At 42.5% G+C, this 6,105-nt stretch overlaps 1 protein-coding gene and 1 long non-coding RNA gene across 9 annotated transcripts in view; one reads left to right on the top strand and one right to left on the bottom strand.

The window, feature by feature from the left end:
• The window catches only part of LOC113625426 (uncharacterized), a 70,708-nt gene that overhangs the window by 12,654 nt on the left and 51,949 nt on the right, over positions 1 to 6,105 (bottom strand). The window lies entirely within an intron of this gene.
• Positions 1 to 6,105, top strand: part of MBNL2 (muscleblind like splicing regulator 2) — a 152,519-nt gene that overhangs the window by 139,462 nt on the left and 6,952 nt on the right. Inside the window, exon 10 of one of the 8 annotated variants that reach the window (XR_003434672.1) lies at positions 3,289 to 3,514. The exons of the other annotated variants lie outside the window; for them this stretch is intronic. The gene's annotated coding sequence lies outside the window, so the exon portion shown is untranslated. The remainder of the gene's footprint in view (positions 1 to 3,288; positions 3,515 to 6,105) is intronic. 8 annotated transcript variants of the gene reach the window in all.

The following is a 6,105-nucleotide window of genomic DNA, read 5'->3' as shown; positions in this document are numbered from 1 at the left end:
GCCCACTATGTGTCATGTGAAATTCAAAATTCTGGGAATACAGCAATGAACAAAACAGTCCCTGTTCTTGTGGCTCTTACACTGTCAAGGGGACAGGCAATAAACCAACATAAGTAATTACAGTCAAAGTAATTATTATATAATAAGGATCATCTCAAAAAGTAGAGAAGCTGAAAGAATGGGCCTAAGCACTGAGCTTTGAGGGAGGACAGTTAGTAACAGAGAAATAAGAGAGGACGTAGGAGCTTGCTTTCTTCCTTTGGTTTCTATTTTGCCATCTATTATACCAGGATATTTAGGGCACTTTCTGAGGAGTTATTAGGGAGGACAGATGGCAACCTGGTTAACTACCCACCACACTGCAGAGGTGCCAATGTGGTACAAGCAGAGTGAGACACTGAGGCCCAGAAGGGACACAAAGCTGGTTGGTGGCACAAACAAGCCTCCCGAAATGCCACTCCAGGACTCTCTTTGCACCATTATTTTACACACATTGAGTGGTTTTGTTCATCTTTCTCTCGCTCTCTGACACACATACACAAACACCCAGGCAAAGAACGAAAAAGGAAGAAAACAAAACAAAACTACTTTTGCTGGAAATTTTTAAATGGCAGTGTCATCCTATCAATTTGAGAAATGTGGACGATGACGACAATACACAAAGGCACACTTCACGTCCTGCGCATGACATTAACTTACCCTTCTTTTCACTGAATCCCAGCATTTGGTTAATTTTCTGCCTTTGGTGTCTTAAAAACCAGTTCTTAGCAGACTGAATTATACATTCTGCTCCACCGTTTTACTACGGCCAAGATGTGCCCAGGATCCTAAGTCTAACATAATGGTAGAGGATACAAAAGCAGGGCGCTGAGCAGGATTGGGGACTTAATGTTGAATCCAGCAGGATCCTGCTTCTGTGATTTTTCTTGGCCTGATTCTTCAATTTATTACTGGGAGCAAAACCCCATATTGAAAAAAACAGGTTTAAAGGAATGCTTTTGGAATTTCTTTTCAGTCGCTGCATAAACTGGTTTTTAAAGGTAGAAAAAATGTTTTCTTAGATTCTCCCTTCATGTCCAGAGGTCACCTTCCCTGAAGTAGCCTCAGATGTGGGCAGCCTGTCTAATCCCAGACAGCCTTGCTTGCTCCGTATCTCACTGCACATATTCTAAACTTAATATTTTTAGAAAAATATCTTATTACCTTTTCTATAATATTTTACAGTATTTTTAAATAGTGTGGCCCAATTATTATATATTATTTCTTGATGTAGTAGAGGAATTTAGCCTTCCTTAATATACATACAGTCCCTAATTTTAAAAATGTTTGTTCAAAATTCCCTTTGCCACTTGGTTTGGAACTCAAGTAATTTTCCTATGGAGACAGTGGTGGATTTGATGGTTAGGTCTCCAGGCTGGCCTATAATAGTTTACTTAACTGGTGACATTGCTCAAGGATAATATTGTGCTCACAGGATGAAAGAGGCTAAATACCATGTGCATGGATGTTTCTACATCTTTAGGATTCAAGAAAGATGCCAAAAGCATATGCTTAACCCAAAGCCCCAGACAGCGTGTGATAGGAAAGTCCTTCACCTTCTCTACCAGCTGAGGGGAGAGGAACCACAGTCTATGGTTCATTGCATGATTGGAATGTTTGTTGGGGAAGGTGTGTGGAGTAGGAATGGGATGTATGGCGTGGAACCAAGAATGCCAGAGGATGGATAGGAAGGTAAAAGCTGGAACCTGGTCCTGGGTGGCCACCAGATGCATTCACACCACCCTCTTTCTCATTTGCCTTGGATGCTATAATTGATTTGCCAATTTCTTTTTTCCTGGCTGTCGTGTGGCCCTTCCAATCTAGCATTTTGTTTTACTTCGACCTGCTCTGGCACCTGCAGAGCAAACATGGTCTCATAGCCCCTCTCTTCCTGAATGAGCACACAACACTCCCAAATACGATTTTCTTTTCAACACTGCTATAGCAACAGGGGGAGGCATGAGGAATACAAAATCTCCTCTCAAATGCCTTTCCTTTCTTCCTTATAAATATCATTTTGGAGAAAAAGTCACCCATGAATGATGTATGGATTTTTAGATGATCTGAGGTGTGGACTCCCATCTCACTCACCATGAAAGCAACAGAAGTAAACCTCAGCATCCCCTCAGGGGTGGAGCTGGGAATCATGATCAGAGCATCGCTGCAATCCTCACAAGAGGCTGGACTTTTCCAGGTGACTTGGACTCATGCAAGGAGTGGAATCTTACTCAAATCAAGAAGCTCCATGTATGTATTTTATCCAGATGATATAAATCGCCAGTGTGGACCCTCGTCAGTAATCTTCAGTGAGGCCAGTGTTACTGCCTTTCATGCAAAAACTCAGTTAGTAGTATTTTAAATGATAATTCTTAGAAAGTATATCTGAAAAGTCTTTTTGTTCAAATATCGTAGAGTGGAAAATATTAGACAGTCGTGAGTCATCAGCAAAGTGATATGTCATTGAAAACAGAAGAATTAGAGTTTTAAGTGTAAACTTTATATTAATGACAGAAGGCAAAACAATAATCTGCACTGAAGTACTCTTTAAGTTCTGCTAAATATTGTGGGCCTTCCCACCAACCTCAGGTTGCTCTTCCCAAGAGTGAAACTGGTTGTCACACTTGAGAATTTTCTCCCACAACCCAGTATATGCCTTTTCTGTATAAATAAAACTCCACTTGGAAAACAAATCAAATACAGCAGAAGACCCTGCCCTGCCCTGGAAAAACGTACCACTCAAATAATGAATGTGACTGGTTTTCAAAGTGTCTTTTCATGCACCTCTAATTATCTTTGAACTTTTTATACAATTAAAATTTACAAATACTGGGACTTCCTTGGTGGTCCCCCGGCTAAGACTTTGCCTTGCAATGCAGGGGGTGCGGGTTCAATCCCTGGTCGGGGAGCTAAGATCCCACAGGCCTCATGGCCAAAAAAACAAGAACAGAAAACAGAAGCAATACTGTAACAAATTCAATAAAGACTTTAAAAAAGGTCCACATCAAAAAAAATCTTCAAAAACAAAATTTACAAATAGCCATGAAATAAGTCAAAGTTCTTGAAAGTGTTCATTGATCAACACATATCACGAGAATTACTCTGATAACATATGTCCACCAAGAAACCAAAGGCATTTGCTTTCGATGTTAATAATTCATAGTATGCTAATCTATAGTAATCTACCCTAGAATTAAGTACAGAATTCTCTGGCAGCCAAAGATATACAAATGTCTTTCTGCTTTTGTATAGTTTGCTTCAACCAAAATACAAGTTTCACCTCTCAGACAAAACCAGGGAATTTCAGACAGTAGAGGCTTCCATGGAGAAGACGTGTGGAGTGCTAGGGAGAAGATGCAGAGAATATTAAATAACGCAGGGCCTGGAGGACAGAGGAACGCCAGTGGAAAGTAGCGAAGAGCGACATGAGTGAGAGAACAAGAAGAATACCGTGAATAAAGACAAAGATACTGGGATGGTGAGCAACAGGCTGGCCTCCTTAGCTTGGCCATATTTTTAGGAAATTCCTTCCAGTTGTCTATTTTTAGATTAATAATAAGTTTTGTTTAAGGAGACAGTGAAACATCCCTTTCTTTAATTACCTTCTGAGGAAACAGGGCCCTGTAACCATGAGAAGAGATTTCTAAGAAATATTCTAAGTCTAGAAGTTTTCTTCAGGTGCCATTTTTGTTTATCTGCCATGTTTCCATCCTCTGAGTGATTCTGCCCCCAGCCTGGAATATTTTTCCTTTTATCTGTATAGAACATGGGGTGGGGGGATGGGGATGAATGTTTCTTTTTCTTGGATATTCCTGAAGCCTTAGCTGCTCTGAAAGGGTAAGAGATGTAAACTCTCCAAGGGGTTCTTTTCCTGCCTCCACCGCAACCTCTTGCTTGTGAGAGGCCTGTTGGTCTTCTGTAGATGCCAACATTGTGGCATTATGCCTCGGTAAGTTCTTACTTATTCAGCCATCCATGCAACCAGTAATTAAGAAGTGTCTCCTATATAGCCAGTCCCATCCTTTATACTAGGGATCTAAAGAGGAATGAGACAGTGCCCCTGTCCTTACGAAATTCGGTTGTGCTGTGGACCCAGTTAATGCAACAGCCCTGCTTGGAAATGTCTGCTTGAGCTCTTATGCTAGTGGTATGCAGAGCCACTGAGATTCCTTCAGATTTCAGCAAGGCCACACAGATATTTGATAAGGTATATTGTATCTACCTCTCCAAACTCAACGTTACAAAGAGAGTTAGTATTGAATGTTTAACTAAAACATTCATTAGCCCTCTTTTCTAACTGTTTCTCGTGGTTTGGATCCCTAGAAACAGTTGGTCTTTTCACTGAAATGTTTTTTTCTATCATTTAAGCCAAGCAGTAAGAGTTCTTACTGAATTTACTACTGAACTAACATTTTAAAGGATAACTCATCTGACATCTCTGAATGTCTGCAATGAACACATTTACATAAGAAGTGCGAACATGTCTAGAAGTCATCTAGACGCTCACAATTTCCAAAATTATTTACGTGTACATTTCCTGGAGATCAGCCACAAGGTAGAAAACTCAGAAAGTGTTAATACTTGATACCTGGGAAGCACTGAGGAAATTATATGTTGATTTGTCTTCTTTGAACCCTCTTGCATGAGTGCTAGTTAGTTCTGCTGTTGAGTTCGTGGTATTCATGCTTTCAAGTTCAGTGTTTCAGCCTCTGCACAGACTATTTTGCTTTCAACCGAGTGCATTTCTCACTCTGGTCAGCTCTTTTTCAAGTGCACACCAAAGGTAAGGGCACATGATGGCTCATTCTGAATCCATCATCAGCTTGGAAAAGACAAGGCAACATGTGTATTTCATATCTGGTGACTCAGTCAACGGAGGTCAGTAATTTCTTCTTGGGTAGAAGGTACCGGTGGGTCAAGTACCCTGTTCCTCTGGGTGAAAGCCAAATGTCTGAACGTTGCAGGATGAACTCCCCATTAGACGTGCTCTCTTGATCCCGCCCACCATCACCAGCGCTGCCTCCCTGGACGATGCCTTCAGCCTTGGCTACTGCCCGGCTCAGGAAGCTAGCAATCCAGGCTTAGTAGATATCTCCTTCAAGAAAGTAAGGCTCAAGGAGAACACAAACTAGCAGCTCATGGCTGAATTCAGCCCAAAGATATCTGACTCATACAGAGTTGTTTTCCATAATGTGAATCAGCAGCTGAATTTCCAGCTTCTTTTGGCAGATGGAAAGGTCAGGCACTATAGAGCCCAGGCTTCTGCAGGTGACAGGTGGCTGGAGGTGACTACCTGCTGCTCCATTCCTTCTAGGCACGGGCCCTTCCATCTGCCACACTTCCAGGCTGATCCACCCACTTATGCACATTTCCTGCCTGGCCCCAGTAGGCTTAGTATTCAGGCAGTGCCTAACCCGGTCCTCTCTGCGATGAGCTTGACTGCCATCGCACTGTGAGTCAACGGTAGGCATTTCACTGGGGATGCAGGGGTTATTAAATGGTTGCTCATAACACATTTGGTGGGGAAACAACCCATCTGATGTTCTTTGAGGCCATAGATATTTTGTCTTCAGTAAATAAAAATGAGACTCATTGTGTCCTGGGCTCATATGGGAATAACTTACGGATGTGGATTAAGCAGAATCTTTACATTCTTAAATCCAACCACCTGAAGGAGATGTTCATTGCTTGGTAGACTCTGTTGCAGCCAACTGATATTTTTGCCTGCAGACACTCTTGTTAAAAATAGAGGGTCCGGGCTTCCCTGGTGGCGCAGTGGTTGAGAGTCCACCTGCCGATGCAGGGGACACGGGTTTGCGCCCCGGTCCGGGAGGATCCCACATGCCGCGGAGCAGCTGGGCCCGTGAGCCATGGCCGCTGAGCCTGCGCGTCCGGAGCCTGTGCTCCGCAACGGGAGAGGCCACAACAGTGAGAGGCCCGTGTACCGCAAAAAAAAAACAAAACTAGAGGGTCCACTGAAGATTTATGAACGCAGTCATTTTTTGAGATCAAGTGTGTCTTTGTCTTAAAAACAGAATCACCGATTTGGTGGGCATCAGCTATTCTCAT

This window comes from Aethalodelphis obliquidens, unplaced genomic scaffold (assembly GCF_003676395.1).
Source record: "Aethalodelphis obliquidens isolate GAN/ISIS:26980383/991018 unplaced genomic scaffold, ASM367639v1 scaffold15, whole genome shotgun sequence".
In the NCBI taxonomy this organism is placed as follows: Eukaryota; Metazoa; Chordata; class Mammalia; order Artiodactyla; family Delphinidae; genus Aethalodelphis; species Aethalodelphis obliquidens.
Note: the sequence above shows the minus strand (reverse complement) of the source record. Positions and strands in the feature narration are given on the sequence as shown.